This window comes from Narcine bancroftii, chromosome 8, assembly GCF_036971445.1.
Source record: "Narcine bancroftii isolate sNarBan1 chromosome 8, sNarBan1.hap1, whole genome shotgun sequence".
NCBI lineage: Eukaryota > Metazoa > Chordata > Chondrichthyes > Torpediniformes > Narcinidae > Narcine > Narcine bancroftii.
The window spans coordinates 176,192,840-176,216,909 of NC_091476.1; the positions used below are offsets into that span (position 1 = coordinate 176,192,840).

The 24,070-nt window shown below is 45.3% G+C and overlaps 1 long non-coding RNA gene across 2 annotated transcripts in view; it reads right to left on the reverse strand.

Annotated features, from left to right (window-relative positions):
* LOC138741611 (uncharacterized) overlaps positions 1 to 24,070 on the reverse strand; it is a 123,915-nt gene that overhangs the window by 33,681 nt on the left and 66,164 nt on the right. For both annotated transcript variants that reach the window (XR_011343608.1, XR_011343607.1), the window contains exon 2: positions 1,561 to 1,684. This is a non-coding gene — a long non-coding RNA (uncharacterized lncRNA). The remainder of the gene's footprint in view (positions 1 to 1,560; positions 1,685 to 24,070) is intronic.

Here is a 24,070-nt window from a genome sequence, read left to right on the forward strand (position 1 = left end):
ATGACCTGCAGTCAACAGGTACTTGGACCAGGGAGTGATAGGGACTGATCTACAGCCAACAGGTACCTGGACCAGGTAGTGATGGGGAGTGACCTGCAGCCAACAGGTACCTGGACCAAGGAGTGATGGGGAATGATCTGCAGTCAACAGGTACTTGGACCAGGGAGTGATAGGGACTGATCTACAGCCAACAGGTACCTGGACCAGGGAGTGATGGGGAGTGATCTACAACCAACAGGTACCTGGACCAGGTAGTGATGGGGGGTGACCTGCAGCCAACAGGTACCTGGACCAAGGAGTGATGGGGAATGACCTGCAGTCAACAGGTACTTGGACCAGGGAGTGATAGGGACTGATCTACAGCCAACAGGTACCTGGACCAGGTAGTGATGGGGAGTGACCTGCAGCCAACAGGTACCTGGACCAAGGAGTGATGGGGAATGATCTGCAGTCAACAGGTACTTGGACCAGGGAGTGATAGGGACTGATCTACAGCCAACAGGTACCTGGACCAGGGAGTGATGGGGAGTGATCTACAACCAACAGGTACCTGGACCAGGGAGTGATGGGAAGTGACCTGCAGCCAACAGGTACTTGGACCAAGGAGTGATGGGGAGTGACCTGCAGCCAACAGGTACCTGGACCAAGGAATGATGGGGAGTGACCTGCAGCCTACAGGTACTTGGACCAAGGAGAGATGGGGAGTGACCTGCAGCCAACAGATACCTGGACCAAGGAATGATGGGGAGTGATTTGCAGCTCATGCCAGTGTGATCACACAAATGACAGCTTGCATTTGACTGACCCAATATTTCAAGATCTTGCTGGGTTCTCCAGCGACCTCACAGCAGAAAATTAAACTGGTTAAGATCACAAATATTTCTTCATGAAACAATAACATTAATGCAAAGCCAACATCCTACTCCAATCACAGGTGCTGGGGGAGGGACAATGAAACAGCCGTGTCTACAGGCATAGGTGGATGTGTGACATTTGATCTACAAAAATACCAGGCAATGAACAGCAGCAACTATTCGCCTGACGTTCGATAACATTACCATTATCTCTTACCATCAATGTCCTTTTGGACACAACAAACCAGAAACGTAACTAATATGGCAGCATTAACACGTTGGGAAAAGTTCGTTACGTTCATTTATTGTCCTTAAATACACTCACACTCACAGACACACACACACTCACACACACACACACTCACTCACACACACACACTTACACACACACTCACACATGTGCACACACTCAGAGAACACACACACACACACATTTACACATGCATGCATTCACTCATGCACACACACGTGCACACACAGAGCACATGTACACGCACACACATTTACACACGCATTCATACACACATACACACACATGCAGACCCCAACACACACACACTCCTGTCGAAACAGTGCATTTCTGGACCATAGTGCACATACACAGACACACAATACACCTTACACACAAACAGCATTTATACATAGCCATCCTAAATAAAAATATATATGAATGATTTCCAGGGTTCCAGGGTCGTTCAAAACTCACCGCCTGTGGGAAGAAGCTGTTTCCCAGACTGACCGTCCTGGTTTTTATGCTCCTCTACCTCTTCCTTGAAGGTCTTGTCTCAAAGATATGGCAAGCAGGATGGTTATGGCCCTCAACAGCAGGTCTACAATGGACACAATGACACACCTTTGCACCAAGGCAGGAATGTGATGAAATACTCAATATAAAGGTTAAAACCTTGTGTTTTTGATTCTTAGTTAAATTTGTGCCTAAAAAAATATATATGTTGTTTGTAGTGTTGCCATAGCGACTATGATGTCAAATGTCGTAATATCTGGTTGGAGGGAGAACTTGCATCTCATTCTTCAAAGAATCGTGACAGAGGTGTGAGCTCAAGATATTTTCTTTAAATTCATTTTATTTTGTCTATTTCTTCTTATATCTGTTTAAAGCTGAGTATCATTTTATATACAGTAAATGCTTTGTTTATTCATCGTTATGAAGTCATGCAAAATGTTTATCTGTTTTATCAACAAATTAAAACTACTTAAAGCTGCAAGTACAAAGTTTGGTTTATTGGATTAATAAGATAGTAATTCAGAAAATCGTCACTCACGTTTTTTTGAAGATGACATGTTTTGAAATCGGGAAATTTTAGAACTTGGAAAGCGTCATCTATACTCGACACTTCCCACTCATGCCCAAGAAGATCAACTACAACCTAGATAAAGCTGCTCACTTCCTTCCGGCTGCCACCCTGCCACCATGTGTGTGGCTATTGGCAGTTCCTCCTTTACCAGCACCTTCCATACCCAGTAGGTGCATGCAGACTCTCTTCCAAGATGCACCTCACCATGGAAGGTCATGTTGCAGCTCTATAAGACATTGGAGAAGCCCCAATTTGGAGGGGATTTTTTTCAGTCTTGGTCCTCTTGCTGCAGGATCAGAATTCTTACAGGGCCTTAAAGGATGGGCATGAGAAAGTCGCTTTCCCTCACAGGGGTGTCACGAACCAAAGGAAACATCGGTTTCAGAGGAAAACAACATTTCTGGGCTCAGAGAATGTTGAAGTCTGGCACTTGCTTCCCAACAAAACAAAACCCAATAAAACGTAGCCAGCTCCAACTCAATTAAATCAGTGTTTAAACGAAGTGTAAATAGTGAAATGATTCCAATTTTACAGCTAGTCTGTGCAGAAATGGAACACACTTCAACTTACAGTGGAAAATGCAAAGCAGGTGGGCCCAGTCATTGAAGACAGGGTGTGTTGTAATGAACAGCTCTAACCCAAATAAAGGGGAAAGAATCTCAGAGAAATTCGGCTCCAGCTCATTCCAGTTTCCAGCTGCACTGGTAGGAGACTTGGGTAATGAGGATTTAACATGAAAACATCTTCACTAGACCAGGTCTGAAGTTTTATTTCTTTACAAATATTGGTATTCTGGAAGAGGTGGACAACTTATATATTAAAAATTCTGGATACGATCAACAGCTCCTGGGATGGGAAGATATTCAGTGATAGATGGGCTGTCAGAGGACCCTGGGAGATAAAAATAAAGTGGATGTTGTAGATCTACTGCCAAAGTTCAAGTTTGTTTATTATCACCTGACCGTACATATACAACCAGATGAAATGGCATTTCTCCAGACCATGGTGTGCGTGCACACACACATGCACATACACATACACGCACACACGCACACACACACACACACACACACACACGCACGCACAGATACACACACACAGATACACACATGCACACAAACACACACACACACACACACACACACACACACACACACACACACACACACACACACACACACACACACACAATCTATAATGAAAGATTTAAGAGCAGAATACTTTGAAAAAATAGTGAGCAAGAGTCAATATGGATTTAAGATGAGATGTTTAAGAAACCCTAATGGAGTTCAATGAGAACACAGAAGGGAGCCTGGGGCATTGACATTTTCCGAAGGCTTTTGTTGAAGTCCTATTCTGGAGCAGAGTTGGATGAATTGAACTTGCAGGTAACATCAGGACAAAAATTGAGAATTGATAAAGAAGCAAAAATCAAAGCATGTGTATGAACAGGTCAATCTCGGGTTATCAGGTTCTGACTGGTGGGGTGACCAAAGAATCTCCATCAACAAGTTGGCCAAGTTTTCCACTGTTATCTTTCCAAATTTGTTAATGATTCTCAGAGGGGTCCTGGACCAGGGACACAGTTTAATTCTGAACAGAATGTTTTTAACACAGGAGGTGGTGAACGTTTGGGCCCCTCTGCCCAGATGTCTGTGGAAGTTCAGTCATTTCATTCATTTAAAAGAGAGAATGATGCACTTCTGGGAATTGTGCAAATCAGGGGATATTGTGGTCATGCTGGGAAATGGTGCTTGGTGGAACAAAGTCAAAGGGCTGGTTGGCCAATTCCTGCTCATTCTGAGGGACCACACACCTGGGGATGGAGTAGAGAGCATCTGTTCCAGGCATTTCTTGTTTTAGAAGCCAACACATTGTCCTCGACTTTCTCAGATCTCTGAGGAGATCTGGCATGTTGTCAAATAACGGTGGTGATACACCCCTGTGTACTGTTACTTGGTTACTGGAGCTGTGTATATGTATAGTTCACATGTATGGCTGGCCCACCTTCCCTCAGTGACTCCATCCCCTGGAATCCCCTAATAAAGGCAGTTAAGCCAAGTCCCTCCCTCAGTTCTAGTCCTGGGATCAGGCCAGAATAGGAGCATGGTCCAAGTCTATGGTATATAAAGCCTGTCGCCAAACAACCCTAGCCTTTTGGTATTATTGAAAGTGTATCACACACTTTCAAATATCTACAGGAAAATGCACTGGCTGGTTGCATCACAAACAGGTTTGGGAAACCAAGTGCCCAGGAACGCAGTAGCAAACACAGCCAGGTCCATCAGAGGCTCTTCTCTCCCATCCATTGAAGAGATCAAGTGAATGAAGACAGCCAAGATCATAAAAGACCCCCAAACCATGATCACAATCTCTCCTCACTGCTACCTTCAGTACACGAAGAAGCCTGAAGGCAGCTAATAGATACTGGAACCTCCCACCCCCACCCCTCATTACACTAATTCTGGACTCCTCTGACACCACACACAGATTGTCAGAACTTATTTTTTCCTCTAGGGTAACTGTGAATATTTATTATCCATCTTACTTTTGTATTTATTTTCTCTTTTGGATTTAATTGAAGGTTTACCAATGCAGCTCTTTTCTTTTAATCAAATTACTGTTCATTCTGGCTGCAGCCAGTCAGAATTTGGGTGCTTTGGTTCACTCGACAATGTATAGGACAATAAACTCTTCATGATCTTGTTTCTTTGTCCTATTGAACTTATCCATTCTGGAGAAACCCAGCAGATCACACAGCATACTTTATATAGTAAAGATTCTCTCTGCACTCTCACAAAGGACAGATAGCAAAGATAAAAAGGCACAGCCACCCTCTGCCAGTATTCTTCTTCTTTTCCAGACACCAGTCAGTAAATGTGAAAAAGATTTTAGAATTGAGCTCGCCTACATGAATGGGTGCGAGGTTCTGGATGACATGATTCTCTCGGCCATTAGAGGGCAGCGATGAACCACAATGATCCTTGTACCTTGAACAAAACCCAAGTCAGACGGTGTGGGCTGGGCCCTTCAGCCCATCTCGGCATTCTAGACTTGTTCCATTTGGCTGCATTTGGACTCTATCTTCTGAAAGCCTTCCAATCCATAAATCAGTCCACATCTCCTGAAGTCAGAATGATTCGTGTTTCCTGCACTTGCCTCGGGCAGTTTGAACTGAGCGGTACGATGAGGTGTACAGATTGTGTGGATTACTTGAACAGAGTGGAGGGTTCTGAATTATCACTGCTCTGGGATTTGGACCACTGTCCCTAAAAGAAAGATGGATTGCTATCCTGGTCGCTGTCTGTGAGATCAACTGTTCATCAATTAGACCATAAGACCACAAGGAATCGAAACAGAATAAGGCCACTTGGCCCATTGAGACTGCTCCACCATTAGAATTGTGGCTGATATATTCTTCTTTTCAACCCCATTTCCCTCATAATCTTTGATGCCTTTACTTATATGGTGCACTGTTAGCCAGAATCCGACACACACAAGGTAAAGACTGTACAACAGGCTTTAATCCACAAAGACTTCCACAGAGCCAGGCTGGCTGTAGCTGCAGCAACTCTGAGTGAGGCCTCGGGAGATCGGCGCAGGCTTATATCCCGGAGGGTGATTGACACCTGACTGGGTGGGGCTTGATCCCTTCAGGCCGACTGATTGACACCCAGCCAGGTGTTGTCCTGTCCCCTTACACTCCTGCAGGGACAGAAGTTGCCCCCTGCAGTAGGCCGTTGGTGTACCATCACAACTTATCAAGAATTTCTCATCCTCCACGTGTTCAGTTTTGGTCACCAGGCTGCAAGAAAGATGTCGTCAAGCTAGAGAGGATTTACGAAGATGTGGCCAGGATTCGTGGGCCTAAGCTACAGGGAGAGGTTGAGCAGTCTAGGGGTTTATTCCTTGGAACACAGGAGGATGAAGGTGATATTGTGGAGGTGGATAGAATCATGAGGGAAATAGATTGGGTGAAGCAGGGTCATTTTAATGTTTTAATTTAGTCATAGAGCATAATATCAGGACCTGTTGGCCCACAGCCCTGTGTCACCAAATGACCTACAACCCGGTACATTTTGAAGGGTGGAAGGAAACCCCCATAGACATGGGGAGAACGTACAAACTCCTTTCAGACAGCGCCAGATCGGAAGCCCAGTGTGGATCTAACTGCTACACTACCCGTAGCAACCCAGAATAGGGGAGGCAATAACCAGCGGACACAGGGTTTAAGGTGAGGTGGGGGGGGGAGAAATTTAAAAGGAACCTGAGGTGTTATGTTTTTACAGAGGGTGGTGGGTGTATGGAATGGTCTGCCAGAGGAGGTGGATGAGGCAGGTACTAATGCAAAGAAAAAATGGATAATCGTGGAAAGGATGGGTTTAGAGGGATATGGGCCAAACAAAGGCAGGCGGGTCTGGTATAGTGGACACACAGATGAAGCCATGTGATGCACACGTCTACACAGACAGACACACATACTCACATACTCCCTCCTCATCCCACACACACACACACACAACACACACACTCCCACACAAACATAATCCCACACACACACTCCCCTCCATACGCACACACACTCCCCCATACACACACACACTCCCACATACACATACACTCATACACAGACACACATACTTCCCCCACACACACACTCCCACACTCAGACACTCAGACACACACACACACACACACAGACACACTCACACCCAGACACACACTCCCACACACACTCCCACACACACACACACACACACACACACACACACACATACACACACACACACACACACACACACACATGCACTCCCACACACATACATTATGGAAAGAGAGAAGTCAGGGCCAAGGGTTGAGGTTTTTGATTGGGGAAAAGCTAGATTTGAGGAGATGCGAAAGGACTTGCAGGGTGTGCATTGGGACAATTTGTTTTATGGGCAGGATGTAGTAGAGAGATGGAAGTCTTTTAAAGATCAGATTTTGAGAGTGCAAAAGCTTTATGTTCCTGTTAGGTTAAAAGGAGGGGCAAAAGGTTTGAGAGAGCCGTGGTTTTCAAGGAATATTGGAAACTTGGTTCGAAGAAAAAGGGAGGCGTACATTAGATATAAGAAGCATGGAGTTAAGGAGATGTTTGAAAGATACATTGAATGTAAGAGGAATCTTAAGAGATGAATTAGGAAAGCTAAAAGAAGGTACGAGGAAACTATGGCAAGCAGGGTGAAAACTGATCCAAAAGAGTTCTACAAATATGTTAATGGTAAGAGGAAAGCTAGAGACAAAATTGGTCCCTTAGAAAATCAGAGCGGAAAACTGTGTGTGGAGCCTAGAGAAATGGGGGAGATATTGAACAGTTTCTTTTCTTCGGTATTCACTAAGGAGAAGGATATTGGGAGATGTGAGATAAAAAAAAGCAAATTGGGTAAATATGGGGAATATAGAGATTACAAAAGGTGTAGTTTTAAGGCTTTTGAAGAATATAAAGGTGGATAAGTCTCCGGGACCAGACGGGATCTTCCCCAGGACATTGAGAGAAGTGAAGGAGAAAATAGCAGAGGCTCTGGTGGTAATTTTCCAAATGTCATTAGATATGGGGATAGTGCCGGAGGATTGGCGCATTGCGCATGTGGTTCCGTTATTTAAAAAGGGTTCAAGGAGGAAGCCTGGCAACTATCGGCCTGTAAGTTTGACGTCTGTGGTAGGTAAATTAATGGAGAAAATTCTTAGAGATAGTACTTATAAACATCTGGATAGACAGGGTCTGATCAGGAGCACTCAACATGGATTTGTGGGAGGAAGGTCATGTTTGACCAATCTGATTGAATTTTTTGAAGAGGTGACTAGGAATGTGGATGAGGGTAGCGCAGTGGATGTTGTCTATATGGACTTCAGTAAGGCCTTCGATAAGGTACCACATGGAAGGTTAGTTAGGAAGGTGCAGTCTTTAGGTATAAATTTTGAGATAGTCAAATGGATTGAACATTGGCTGAAAGGGAGAGGCCAGAGAATGGTAGTGGATAATTGTCTGTCAGGTTGAAGGCCGGTGACCAGTGGTGTGCCTCAAGGATCTGTATTGGGCCCATTGTTGTTCGTTATATACATTAATGATCTAGATGATGGGGTGGTGAATTGGATTAGTAAATATGCAGACGATACTAAGATAGGTGGAATAGTGGATAATGAAGAAGGTTTTCAAGGATTGCAGAGGGATTTGGGCTGCTTAGAAAAATGGGCTGAAAAATGGCAGATGGAATTTAATGCTGATAAGTGTGAGGTGCTTCATTTTGGTAAGAAGAATCAGAATAGGACATACGTGGTAAATGGGAGAGCATTGAGGAATACAGAAGAGCAGAAAGATTTAGGAGTAACGGTACATCGTTCCCTGAAGGTAGAAACTCACGTGAATAGGGTGGTGAAGAAGGCTTTTAGTATGCTGGCCTTTATCAATCATTGCATGGAATATAGGAGTTGGGAGGTGATGTTGAGATTGTATAAGACGTTGGTGCGGCCTAATTTGGAGTTCTGTGTGCAGTTCTGGTCGCCTAATTATAGGAAGGATATAAACAGAGTGGAGAGAGTGCAGAGAAGGTTGACCAGAATGTTACCTGGGTTTAAGCATCTAGAGTACAGGGAGAGATTGGACAGATTAGGTCTTTATTCTTTGGAGCGTAGAAGGTTGAGAGGGGATTTGATAGAAGTATTTAAGATTATGAAAGGGATAGACAGAGTGGATGTGGATAGACTATTTCCGTTAAGAGGAGGAAAGATTAAAACAAGAGGACATGAGTTAAGAGTTAAGGGGCAGAGGTTTAGAGGTAACATGAGGGGGAACTTCTTTACTCAGAGAGTGGTAGCCGTGTGGAATGATCTTCCGGGAGAAATAGTGGCGGCGGAGTCAATTGTATTATTTAAGAAAAGGTTGGACAGGTCTATGGATGAGAAGAAGATGGAGGGTTATGGGCATTGTGCAGGGAGGTGGGACGAGAAAGGGGTGTTTAGTTCGGTGCGGACTAGAAGGGCCTAATGGCCTGTTTCCATGCTGTAATTGTTATGTTATTATGTCATGGAATATGGAGAGAGAGAATGTAATGGGTGTGGGGTATAGGGAGGAAGACACCGTGTTAAGGGCAAGTGTGCAGCGAGATTCTGTTGACCTCCCCCTGTACTCCATGAATGGAAAAGGGAATTGAATTCCCCAGTGGCTCTTCAACTCGTCCCATCATTTAATTAATCAACATATCAAAGTTAATCTGTGCAAATTTTACTGTGTGAAAATATTTAGCTGCCTGCTAAAATTCGGAGGCATTTAATTCCCAAATACATTTGCATCTTAATCAAATGCAAATTATGTAAATCCTAGCACCCAAACTGAAGGATATAATCCCCTCTAAACAGAGACTGGATCATAACTGCTGACTGGATCAGAGCACAGGGTAGGGCTTAGCTACGTCCTCACACCCTGGCACAACAAGCGTGTAATGGGTGATATGATTTGATGGTGATAGACGGTCTACCCTGCCAGATGGTCTACCCTGCCAGACCTATCTCGGCTGCACCACTTCATCAGATGCAAGGATCGACAACGAGATAGACAACAGACTCGCCAAGGCAAATAATGCCTTTGGAAGACTACACAAAAGAGTCTGGAAAAACAACCAACTGAAAAACCTCACAAAGATTAGTGTATACAGAGCCGTTGTCATACCCACACTCCTGTTCGGCTCCGAATCATGGGTCCTCTACCGGCATCACCTACGGCTCCTAGAACGCTTCCACCAGCATTGTCTCCGCTCCATCCTCAACATTCATTGGAGCGACTTCATCCCTAACATTGAAGTACTCGAGATGGCAGAGGCCGACAGCATCGAATCCACGCTGTTGAAGATCCAACTGCGCTGGGTAGGTCACGTCTCCAGAATGGAGGACCATCACCTTCCCAAGATCGTGTTATATGGCGAGCTCTCCACTGGCCATCGTGTCAGAGGTGCACCAGAGAAGAGGTACAAGGACTGCCTAAAGAAATCTCTTTGTGCCTGCCACATTGACCACCGCCAGTGGGCTGATCTCGCCTCAAACCGTGCATCTTGGCGCCTCACAGTTTGGCGGGCAGCAACCTCCTTTGAAGAAGACTGCAGAGCCCACCTCACTGACAAAAGACAAAGGAGGAAAAACCCAACACCCAACCCCAACCAACAAATTTTCCCCTGCAACCGCTGCAACCGTGTCTTCCTGTCCTGCATCGGACTTGTCAGCCACAAACAAGCCTGCAGCTGACATGGACATTTACCCCCTCCATAAATCTTTGTCCACGAAGCCAAGCCAAAGAAGAAAGATAGACGGTCTACCGTGCCAGACAGTCTACCCTGCCAGAACATCTTGTCCTCGTTTTCAGAATCCCTTTATTATCCATGGGCAAAAATCCACCAAGTTTGTGAACCTTCTCTTGCAGAAAAGACGCAGAAAGAGGAGGCATTAGGGCCCAGCCCTTTCACCTACTACACAGACCTCACAGGATTTTACCGTTATGTCCTGATCGTTCAAATAGGAATGACCAAAACTTCAAATCTCAGTTTCTGTCCGCGATTTCAGTCCATATACCGGCATTGCGGTATGTAACGAGGCGGGACGAGCAACACCACTGTGGCAACAGTGATGGTTACGTGTAATATAAGCAGATGCACGACGCCACTGCATCAACGTTGACTGGTCGCCTTCATCACGGAGTGTTCAGCCAACTGCTCCTGGATTGCCTGCAGGTCATTTTACACTGCACGCGTTCCAGGAAAATGATGGGGTCTAGGAGGGAAGAAAGTCAGAGCAGGAATGGCCCCACATTCATTCCGAGCTTTTTACACAGGAGATGTTCTGGGAAAATAGGAATAATTTCCCAGAACGTAGCGGCTGGGTAGAAAATAACAGTGAGAGAAAAAGAAGCAAAATAAGATAGTGTAAGATTACGTCGGGCTCAGAAAGGCTGGACTCCAAGTGGTGGCAGGAATTTAGAACCAGGGATTGGTGCAGAGCACCAGAATGGAAGAAGCCCACCCCCCAACCCCAAGAAGGTGAAGCCTGGGAAACCACAGTGGTGGACCAGCGAGGGGTTCGGTGCCTGCTTGTGGGAACCAGGGATCGGGATGCGGATCCATGAGGATCCATGAGGGTGGTGCCGATGGCAAACAGGGCCTCAGACGTTGACAGATCCCTGATCATGTCGGAAGTCAGGAATTGTCAGCTCAGGTTCACCTGTGGAATGAACAGGAGGATGGGTAGTGGCAGAGGCTGTGGGAATGCAGGAACTGAATCCACAGACACTCAGTGTCTCTGAAGACACTCTTATACTAAGAACATAGAACATTACAGTACAGGCCTCCATGTTATGCTGACCCATGTAAATCTTCTCCACAACAATCTAATCCTTCCCTCCCTCACACCCATAAGCCTCAATTTTTTTCTCCTCCATGTGCCAGTCTGTTGAATGTCTCTGTTTTTCAGCCTCCACCACATTCCTAGCAATGCTGTACAGGCCACTATCAGCTTCATCTACAGAAGTAATGGCCGGAGTGAAGCCAGGTACAGACCTTCAGAAGAACACTGGAGGGGCTGCGCCGCCTGGTCTGCTGTGGTGGCCGGGCCTCTGTTGTGTGGACGAGGCCTCCAGACTTTGACGTCGTCTGCTGCCCAGTGGCGGAGATGGAGATGCTGTGGCGTGGTCTACGGAGGTGTGCTGGGGCGGGTTGCATCGTGTGCCTGGCTGGGAGGATCTGGAGGTCTGTGTATTCTGTGGTGGAAGTGTCGCGGAGCCCGGAGAGGCCACGTCGGGTGCTTTGCCCGGAGGTTCTGGAGGCTGTGCCATCTTGAAGAGCGGGGTGAGGTCAGTGAGGAGGTGGTTGGATCTCTATTGCTATTGCACTAACATTTGTGGGCCCGTATGGACATGTGAACTGTGTGGCTGTTCTTCACTTCAAGCTTCTAGACTTTTAAAATCTAAGTCATCAAAAATGTAGCTTGTCCCCACTGTGACAACTGTCTAAGGCATTTTCCATGCTTTGCTGTATTGTTTGCACTGTGTGTAATCATTCACTGTGTCGCTCTGTGTAGGTGTATTCCAGTCTTGTGTAGTTTTCTTTTGCATGGTGTAGGATGGTGTAGTCTTGTGTTGTCTACATTGTTTTTGTGTAACCTCATGATGTGTAGATGGTGTTATGGTTTGGAGGAATGTTATCTTGTTTATTACTGTGCACTGTTTTACAGTCTGATCTTAAATAACAATAAAAGCGTTGTTTCATATATCATATCGGATCATATTGCATTGTATCTGTGTATGTATGTATGTATGTGTGTGTGGGAGTGTGTGCTGGGTGTGTGTGTGTCTGTCTGTGTCTGTGTACGTGTATGTGTTTGTATCTGTGTGATTGTGTATGTGTGTGCATGAGTGTGTGTGAGCGTGAGTGTGTGTGAGCGTGAGTGTGTGTGTGTGATGGTGTGTGAGAGTGTGCGTGAGTGCGTGTGAGTGGGTGTGAGTGTGTGTGAGTGGGTGTGAGTGTGTGTGAGAGAGTGTGTGTGAGAGTGTGATGGTGTGTGATGGTGAGTGTGTCTGTGTGAGTGTGTGATGGTGTGTGATGGTGTGTGAGAGGGTGTGAGTGGGTGTGAGTGTGTCATGATAATGATTTTGAACTTGAACCTGAATTTGAGTAGAAACATTGGGCCCCCACGATTCAGTTGTACCAGGCACCGGCCGGAGAGCCTGTTCTGTGCTGGAAACTGTAATGGCAGTGCCTGCAAGCACACAATTGATCTCTTGTAAAATATCACAATCTGTTATGGCCTGTTGCCAGAAAGAATTCAGCTGCATCCTTGAGAAAACAATTAATATTTCTGTTTGATGACCTGTCATCACATCTAATTCTCATTTGCATTAATTCAGTGGACCAGCAAACATTGCCTGAAGCTTGGCCTGTTTCTTGCTCAACTGTTCACAGGAGAAAGACCCAACTTTCAATATCTTATCTAGATCTTGCCTAAAGCAACCCAAGACAGTGAAGCCTTTCAGACCTACTTCAGTCTAGCCGTGGAGAGGAGTAGGAGATGTCAAAATGGGAAAGTAGTTCACTGGGAAGGGATGAGGCAGGAACGTGGGATGGCAAGTGGGAACTGATGTTCTCAGGGAAATAAATGCACAACAGAAATGTGGAGGATGCTTAGGGGCCACGTGTGTGGGATCCTGGATAGGTTTATCCCAATCTGACAGGGAAGAGATGCTCGGGTAGATGTAGGACAACGAATCAGGAGGGAGAAGAAAGTGCACAACATTCAGGAAACAAAGGTCAGGAAGCGCTCACGAGAATGATCTAGTCGCTAGAAGGAACTTAAGAAGAGATAGAGGAGAGTTCGAAGGAGGCATGAGAGTCCTTGGCAAGTAGGATTAAGGGAAATCCCAAGGTGTTGTGAAGAATAGAAATAGAAGGGCCAAAAATAAGAGATAAAAGGGGGAACGTGTGGCTGGAGGGACAGGAAGGAGGCAAGGTCCGAAATTAATCCAGAGGTCACGACGGGGGGAGACCTTGGTCAATGTGACAGGCTTATGTGCTGGACTATGTCAAGGTTAAGAAAGAGGAAGTGCTGGAGCTTCGTCAATTCATTTGGCAAGAGAAATCCCCAGAACCGGAAGGGATATACCCTAGGATACTGCACGAAGCAAGGGAAGAGATTGACGGGGCATTGGCAATGTTCTTTATAACCTCTCTGGCCACAGTAAGATACCAGAGGATTGGAGAATGGTAAATGTAGTTCACTTGTTCAAGGAAGATAATAGAGAGAATCTGGGGAATTATTGACCAGTGAGTTCCCCACAAGAGGTTAGGAAAAAAGGTCGAGGCATTAGGTATAAATAAGGAGGTAGTGAAATGGATTCAGCAATGGTTGGATGGGAGGTGTCAGAGAGTAGTGATAGAAAATTGTTTGTCCAATTGTAGGCCGGTGACTAGTGGAGTTCCTCGGGGAATGGTCCTGGGTCTACTATTGTTTGTTATATATATTAACGGTCTGGAAGAAGGGGTGGAGAATTGGATAAGCAAGTTTGCGGATGATACAAAGATTGGTGGTGTTGTGGACAGTGAGGAAGATTACTGTAGATTAAAAGGTGATTTAGGAAGGCTGGAGGTGTGGGCTGAGAAATGGCTGATGGAATTTAATACAGATAAGTGTGACGTGTTACATTTTGGAAAGGCAAATCTAAGTAGGTCATATGTATTAAATGGTAGGCTATTTAGGTGTGCAGAGCAACAAAGGGATTTAGGAGTTGTGGTAAATAGTACCCTCAAGGCTGATACTCAGGTAGATGGTGTGGTGAAGAAGGAATTTGGAATGTTGGCCTTCATAAATCGGAGTATTGAATTCAAGAGTAGGGAGGTTATGATGAAATTGTACAAGGCATTGGTGAGGCCAAATTTGGAGTACTGTGTACAGTTTTGGTCACCAAATTATAGGAAAGATATAAACAAAATAGAGAGAGTGCAGAGAAGGTTCACGAGAATGTTGACATGATTTCAAGGTTTGAGATACAGGGAAAGGTTGTGCAGACTAGGGCTTTTTTCTCTGGAGCGTAGAAGATTGAGGGGGGACTTGATAGAGGTGTTTAAGATTTTAAAAGGGACAGACAGAGTAAATGTGGATAGGCTTTTTCAATTAAGAGTGGGGGAGATTCAATCTAGAGGGCATGGTTTAAGATTGAAGGGGGAAAATTATAAGGGGAACATGAGGGGAAATTTCTTTACGCAAAGTGTGGTAGGGATGTGGAATGAGCTTCCGGCAGACGTGGTCGAGGCGGGATCATTGGTTACATTTAAGGAAAGACTGGATAGTTACATGGAGAGGAGGGGACTAGAGGGGTATGGACCAGGTGCTGGTCAGTGGGACTAGGAGGGTGGGGATTTGTTACGGCATGGACTAGTAGGGCCGAACCGGCCTGTTCTGTACTGTAAGTGGTTATATGAGTCTCATGTCAATTATGGGCAAACTATTAGAGAAGATTCTTATGGACAGGATTTATTAGTATTTAGAGAATGTGACAAAATCTACTGCTTGGGGTAAAATAGAATTGGACAAAATTGGTGAAAAATCTATGATGGAATTTATTTATAAATGGAATTCAAAATTACTAATTGGTACAGACCAACCAATTTTAAAGCATTTAATTGAATTATAGAATAAAATTGATTATCAGACAGGTGGAAAAGGGAAGATTTCAATGAAAACACCTTTATACCAGGATAAACTTTTTTCTTTTACTGTGAATAATCAGTTTTTGAAAGTTTGGAACCAAATGGAAATTTAAAAAGTTGAAGATTGTTTTAAATCAGGGAAATGTTTGTCTTTTAATCGCATGAAAGATAAATTCCTCCAAAAACTTTTTTTGTTATTACCAAGTTAAAAAAAAATTATTAGAATAATTGGGTCATGATTTAAAATTATCTAGATAATCTTCTTTAGAATTATTACTTACTAAAGGTGATTCAAAATAATTCATTTCTGAAAAGTATAAGCTGTTACAAAATAAAATGCCTAAACCAGATCTTCATAAATCAAAAATGAAATGGGAATTGGATTTAGATAGAAAGATTGATGAAAATGTTTGGAGAAATTTCTGTAAAGACAGTATGACTAAGGTTATAAATGTACATTAGAGATTAGTGCAGTATAATTTTTTATATCAATTGCATTTGACTCCGTATAAACTGAAAAATTTTCAACTTAGTTCTTCAGATCTATGTTTTAGATGTGGTCAAGAAGTAGGTACTTTTTTTCATTCGACATGGACTTGTTCTAAGGTTAAACGTTTTTGTTTGCAAATTAAATTGTTTTTAGAGCATATATTAAAAGTAAGTTTACCTTTTGACCCAATGTTGTTTTTATTAGGAGACATTAAATCGATAGATTTAAGGTTGAGATTGAATATGTATCAAATTGAATTTTTGCATTTGTCTTTGGCAATTTCTAAAATGTGTTTAGCTATTACATAGAAATCAAACTCAGTTTTAGGGATGAAAAGATGGCATCATGAAATGAAAGCATGTATTCCTTGAGAAAAGATTACATATAATTTGAGAGACAAATATTTTTTCTTTGCTAAAGTTTGGTGCCCATATCTGAAAATTATTGGTGTTAGAATTTGATCTCTCGGCCCGCTCCGATGGATGTCACAGTTCCTGCAGCCAAGTTTTAAAGTTTTAAAAGTGATTGTACCAGATAGTGATTTCCTTTTTCACTCTTTATAGGTGGGGAAGGGAGGAGGGAGGGTATTAGTGGGGAGGTTGGGGGGGGGGGGCTTATTTTATATAAAAATGATTAATCATATTATGTCTGATTTAAAATGTAGTAACTAATGTTATGTTATTTGATTTTAAACTTTAAATAAAATATTTTTAAAAAGGCAATAGGTGGATAAGGGAGGGAGGGGGCATAGAGGGAAGGGGTAGAGAGTTAGAGGAAATGAGGCAGAGGGATAGGGAAGAGAGGGAGAAAGGGGAGTGGTTTAGTTGAAACTGGAGGAGTCAACGTTAAAGCCATCCTGTTGAAGGGTGCACAGGTGGAATATTAGGTATTGCTGCTCCAATTTACAGGTGGCCCTCTGCATGGGCAGATATGATGGCTTGGGAGTGGGGCACAGAATTGAAATGGTTGGACACTGGCAGATCCCTGTCATTGATGTGGACAGAGGGAAGGTGTTTAACAAAGTGATCTCCCAGTCTTCCTCCAGTCTCTCTGATGTTGAGACTGCACCAGATGCAATAAATGACTCCCGCAGATTCACAAGTGAAGTGTAAGGAATGTTTTGGGCCTGAATGGAGGTGAAGGAGGTGGTGTCAGAGGACCTCCTGCGGTTACAGTGGTAGATACCAAGGGGCCGAATCATGGGAGGGAGGAGTGGATGAGGGAGTCATGCAGGGAACAGTCCTTACGGAAAGTGGAGAGGAGAGGGTGGTGGAATCGTATTGTAGGCTCCTCAACTCTTCCTCTCCCACCTTTGCTGACTACATTGGTGCTGTCTCATGCGTCTACAATGAGCTCGTCAACTTTATTCATGTTTGCTGTCAACTTTTCCTCCAACCTCAAATTCACTTGGTCCATCTCTGGTGATTCTCTCCCCCTTTCCTGATCTCTCTGTCTCCATCTTGGGAGACAAACTTTCTACAGACATTTTCACCAAGTCTCATCATTACCTCAACTATACTTCAACCCCAGTCCCCGAAAGGATTCTATACCTTACCCTCAATTCCTCTGTCTTTTTCATATGTGTTCCCAAGATGATGACTTCCATTCCAGATCATATGAGATGTTCTCCTTCTTCTAAAAACATGGCTTCCCCTCCACCACCCTCCATCAACTCAGCCTTTACCTACATTGCCTCCATTTCCCGCACATCTGCCCTGGCCCCTTCTGCCCCCAGACACAACAAGAACAGGATTCCCCTTGTCCTAACCTACCACCCCACTAGCCTCCGCATCCAACACATAATCCTCCACAATCTCCTTCACCTAAAATATGATCCCACCACCAGATACATCTTTCCCTCTTCTCCCCTCTCCGCCTTCCATGGGGACCACTCCCTCCATGACTCCCACGTCCACTCATCCCTTCCCACTAATCGTCCCCTTGGCACTTCCTCTTGTGACTGCAGGAAATGCCACACTTGCTCCCCCACCTCCTCCTTCACCATCATCGGGCCCCCAAACACTTCTTCCTCGTGAAACAACACTTCACTTGTGAATCTGCGTCAGTGCCGTAATCCAGCCATTGGAATCGTGGGAAGAGTTACACCATTGACTTTGGCTCGCCATCAACCACTCTATTTCCTGGTCTGGGGCTGACAGCCCTGTCCTGTTTGTCTGCTGTGAGAGGATTAGTGGCAATTCATCAACTGCTGCCAAACACATGGCAAAGTGCCCTGAAGCATCAATAAGTAATAAAAAGATAATGAAGCAAAGGAACAGATTGTGAGACAGAGGGCTTTCTCGCAGGCTCCGTGTGATCCCTGCAGAAGTGTGTCCTGGGATTGTTCAGTATTTAATCAGCTGCAACCACGGGGAGTCATTGCACACTGCCAAGCAATTTACAGTTTGCTGGAATCAGTCCTACGGGAGCCAAGGAACAAGTTCGAACCGTTGGTGGATCTAGAAATCAAGGGTAATTTTCTCAGGGAAGCTGAGACATTCATTTCACTGCAATTTAGCCTGCAGGATTTGACAGATTAATTAACTAATGGATTATTCAACAGAGCTATCAACGCACAGCAAATCTCAAGCCTGTGTTGTCCAATATGTTACACAGGAGCCAAATGTGACTAATTGGGAATCCAGATATGGCTAATTGCATTTCTGATCCAATAAAAGGAAGTAATGGAATGAATAGTTGGCTGTGAGATTTTAATGCATATATTTGCAAAGGGTCCACTGATGGACCTTAATCTTTTTGTGCATTTATGGCAAAATGGTGAAAGGCAGAATGTGCAAGTATTTATTTTAGTAGTCGGCATGCTTTATCTCTGGTGATTAATCAAAATGCCTCCAAGAGCATCCACTCCACTTTTTGAAGGCACAGGTTATGTGCAGTCAGATGGATTCGCTGCTCTCAATGAAGGACCTGTACTAAGCAAGAAATTGAGTAAATACAAGCAGGCTTTACCCAATGAGGGTCAGTGAGATACAAGCCAGAGAACATGGGTTGAAGGTGAAAGGGAGAGGTAAGGGGGAACTTCTACACACAAAGAGTGGTGGGAGTGTGAAACGAGCGGCCAGCTGATGTGGAGAATACAAGTTCAATATTAACATTCAAGAAACATTTGGACAGGTACATTGATGGGAGAGAAATGGAGGGCTATGGAATGGCTGCAGGTCAGTGGGACAAGGCAGAATAATACTTCAGTACAGAATAGAAGGGCCAAAGGTCGGTTCTATGTTTCTAAATCAAAACCGGCAACATCGTTGAAGAAGAATGAGAATTTTAAAAGTGGAAGCAGAGGGTGAAGATTTGTCACTGCAGGTCAGAGGAGACAGGAGTGCTGGTCAACCATCAAAGGCTTTTGTTAAGGTCCCTCACGAGGGATAAGTGTCCACCATTGGAGAACATGGACTAGGAGGGATGTACTGAAGAGGCTAGGAAACTGGTGGTCAGAGCGGGAATCAGTGGCTGGTGGCAGAGCACAGGGTTCAGTACTGGGACCCCAGCTATTTACAATATAGACTGATGACCTCAGGCCTCCCCAGCCGCCCACTTCCCCCTCCCCTGTTCCCCCCAATACCATCCCTCCTGTGCCCTCCCTCCCTATGCATCAATGACCTTGTGGCTGTGGACCTGTGCCCCTCCCCCTGCCCGTCCCCTGCTCCTCCCTCTGCCCCCCCTGCCCCTCCCCTGCCCCTCCCCTGCACCTCCCCTGCCCCTCCTCTGCCCCTCCCCTTCCCCTCCCCTGCCCCTCCCCCTGCCCTCCCATTTTATTCAGGTGCCTCCCAACATGTTGATCATACCATGATGAAGGGCTCAGACCCAAACCGCTGTTTATGTGACCCGCTGAGTGTCTCTGGCCTTGTGTTTTTACTGCATTCAGCTGAAATCTATTCAAGGGAGGCCAACCCTGAAAACATTCTCCTCCTCTCCTTGAAGGGAGTTTGGTGAGAATTTCTCTCACTGATTCCACTCTGTACTCGCTGCTGCTCTCAAGCTCAACAACCACGTTCTTGTCCAGACCTGCTTTCCACAGGCACGTGTCCTTTCTGGTTATTTCCTTTTGCCGCCATCCCATGTCTCATGGTTTCCAGCTCAATTTCCAGGCCTCAGTTTGGCTCCCTCAAGGATCTCTTGTAGCAGGACTGCATTGACTGTTGATCTCTTTGTTTCTGTTGCCGAATTCTACGAACCACCCTCATCTTGACGCGCAAACACCAGCGGACATTCGCTCTCTCACTGCTGCATATCCGGTCATCGCTTGCCAAGGACTGCCACAGACCATTCCAACATTTCACCTCTACTAATCCATGCCTTGAACCCTTGGTTCTTCACTTACCTGCCTTCCAGCAAGGATCGGAAGCTCGTCTCCCTGGAGATGATTGCCTCTGCGACCTCTGACATGGGTATCTACCCTGGTCCCAGCCTCCCATGTGCTGGAGCCTCCATTATGAATTCTTGCCTTGGGCCCGGCTGCCCACAGGCCATTGCTCCAGGCCGCTGCTCACCACAGTCCTGGCTGCCCACACACCGGACTCCCCAACATCTCCATGTGTGCAACTGCTTGCCCTGGTCCTGAGTAACAATGTTCCAGCATCCACACCAACTCCCTGACCAGTACCCACTCCAACCTCAGCCTCCGCAAAGTTGGCACCTTGGATTCCTCCACTGCTGGATCTCACAGGCTTATCCCCACCACTCCTTACCCTTCCCTATCCCCTCTCACCTCTCCCTCTTCATCCCATCTACTCCTTTGAGCTTCTCCTTTCTTTCCATCCCCTCATCCCTTAGACTGTCCCATCTCCCTCCCCCAACTCTTATCTGACCACCCCTACCCCCCTCCCCCTTCTAACTTCCCAACCCCCCAGTTCCTCCTCCTCCCAATTCCATATCCAGCTATGACCTTGTGACGTGAATCTGCTCCTCCTCTCCACTTCTCCCCCATTATTTTATTCAGATGCCTGCCCTCATATTGCTCCTACCTTGATGAAGGGCTGGGACCAAAAACGTTGGTAATGCACCTTGATCTTGACTACAGAAAGGACAGTGTGTGACCTGCTGAGTTTCTCTGGCGTTATGTTTTTACGACAATCACAATGTCTGCAGACGTGCGTATTTCATTGGAACGTAGTTTGTAGAAGTCGCTGAGCTGGGTGGGACTGTGAGCTGTGAGAAAGATGGAAGATTGCAGAAGGCTGCATGGTGACACGGACAGATTGGGAGAGGGACAGATGCAGTATGGTGTAGGTACTGGTGGCAATAAAAAGAAGGCAGATTATTGTCTGAATGGTGAGAAGTTAGGAAAGGGGAGATGTAATGAGACCTGGGTTTCAAGCAGATTGTTGGCCTTTGCAGTGACAGGTTTTGAAAATCAAAGCAAGAGGTCTGTCTGCAGTTGTGTCAGGACTTGGTGAGGCCGCATCTCGAGTAGTGTGTGTTGCTTTGGGCTCCTAAGCTGAGGAAGGACATTCTTGCTATTGAAGGGGTTCATCAAAGTTTCAACAGAGTGGTTCCTGGGATGGAATGACTGACAGATAAATGAAGACTGGATAGATCAGGGTTACACCCATGGGAATTTAGAGGAATGAGAATGGATCTCATTGGGACAAAAAGTTCACAACATCACAAGATAAAGGAACAGAAGTAGACCATGAGCTAAACTGTTCTTGCATCTAGTTCCAAATTCTGGTCTTTTCCCCATATCCCTTGACACCCTAACTAATTAGATATTGTCAATCTCCTCCTTAAACTCCCCCAATGATCGGGCTTCCACAGCTGTAAGCAACAAATTCCACAAATCCACCACCCCCGGCTAAAGAAATTTCTTCTCATCTCTGTTTTAAATGGGTACCATCTCATTCTAAAACTGTGCCCACTTTTCCTGGACTCACTCACCAAAGGAAGCACCTTATACACATCTACACTGTCCAGGACCAGACAGGTTAGATGCAAGAAGAATGTTCCTGATGTCGAGGAAACCCAGAACAAGGGATCACAGTCTGAGGATAAGAGGGAAGCCATTTAGGACTGAGATGAGGAGAAAGTTCTTCACTCAGAGAATTGTGAATGTTTGGAAACCCCTCCCACGGAAAGTTGTTGAGGCCATTTTGTGAGCTACATTGAGTTCGATGCGTCTGAAGAGATCAAGGAGTTTGGAGAAAAAGCAGGAATAGGGTTATGAAGCGGCATAATGAGTCATGATGGTATTGAATGGGGAGCAGGCTCGAAGGATGAATGGAGTACTTCCATTTTCTGCGATTCTATGAATAGAGAGAGAGAGAGAGAGAGAGAGAGAGAGAGAGAGAGAGAGTGCCCTGGAAGCAGAGGTTTGAGTGAGTTGAAGATTACATGCTGTCAGAGATCATATTCTGTTGTGGGTTGAAGCTCACAAAAGGATTTGGAATAAACAGAGTGGAAGTGTATGGGGATTGGGTCCTGAACTGCAGCAGCCAAGTTCATTGCCAGGACAGGAAGAGAATTTTGGAATGTCATCAGGCAAAGTTGATGGATGTGGACGTGACAGGAATATAATGTACACAATGTGAGGCCATCCATGAGTTTGGAAATTACCAGATGAAAATACGTTTAAAATGTTGAGAGATTGAAATGTAATTGAAGTGGCCCTGCCCCCCTGCGTCTGTTTGAAAGTGAATAGATATTTCCCGAGAAATTAAAATGAATCAGTCAAATGACTGTGGGCCTGTGTTCTGAGGAAGTGACTGCCTTTCTGCTGTTGACAACTGTGGGACTACAGAACACAGCAGATCCACTTGGTGTCACATATACTGACATTAATGGTCCTGATACTTGACCTGCCAAAAGCAGAAAGGGAACAAAACTGAGAAGCAGCAAAGGTTAATTAGTGAGGTTTATTGCAGCAGGAATGCAAATATTGAATAAGAAATGACAGGACCCTGATAAATTGAGACGAGATTTCTGACTGTGACACAAAGGGCACTGGACAGCAATAGAAAGAGGCTTTAAATGGGAACATGAATGTGAAATGTGTGACACAGCGGGACAGGTATTTTCAGCACTTCCTGGTTTATTTCAGGAAAGTTGTCATTGAACAGCTCTATGTGGTATGTAAAAACACAGAAATGTTAGAGGACTGAAGAGAGAGAGAGACAGAGAGAGAGAGAGAGAGAGAAATAGGGTGAGATGTGGGGGAGGGGAGTGGCCTAAAGGAAACTTGGGCAGCGTGGATTGTGTAGTGGTTAGCACAAAGCCTTTACAGCGCCAGTGATTGGGACAGGGGTTCGAATCCCGTCCTGTCTGTAAGGAGTTTGTATGTTAGCACAATGCCTTTACAGTGCCAGTGATTGGGACAGGGGTTCGAATCCCATCCTGTCTGTAAGGTGTTTGTATGTTAGCACAATGCCTTTACAGTCCCAGTGATTGGGACAGAGGGTTCGAATCCCGTCCTGTCTGTAAGGTGTTTGTATGGTAGCACAAAGCCATTACAGTGCCAGTGACTGGGACAGGGGTTCGAATCCCGTCCTGTCTGTAAGGCGTTTGTATGTTAGCACAATGCCTTTACAGCGCCAGTGATTGGGACAGGGGTTCGAGTCCCATCCTGTCTGTAAGGAGTTTGTATGTTCTTCTTGTGTCTGCGTGGGTTTTCCCCGGGGGCACCAATTTCCTCCCTCCCTTCAAAAATGTACCCGGGGTGTATGTTAATGGGGTGTAAATTGGGCGGCACGGACTCGGGCAGAAATAGCCTTTTACCGTGCTGCATGTCTAAATTAAAACTTAAAATTTAAAAATAAAGTCTATATTAATGCCATCTGGTTGGAGGGGGCCCAGACAGAACATGAAGTGTTGTCCCTCCAATTTGTGGGTGGTCTCACTCTGGCTGTGCATGAGACCATGGACAGACATGTTTCAATGGGAATGGGGCAGGGAATGAAATGAGGCGGACAGAGCCGAAATGCTGGCAAATTGGAAGAACAACATCTCATATTCTGTCTGGGCCCCCTCCAACTGGATGGCATTAACGTCGACCTCTCTTTTAGCTCTGGCTCCCTCCGTTTCCCTTCCCCCCTGTCTCCTGACCTCCAGCTCTGCATTCACAGGTCCCCTTCCCCAATCAATCCTCACCTTTCCTTTCCATGACCAATTATCCCCTTGTGCCTGTTGGTCTGTACTCCTCCCCAGCCTTTTAATTCAGGCACCTGCCTGCTT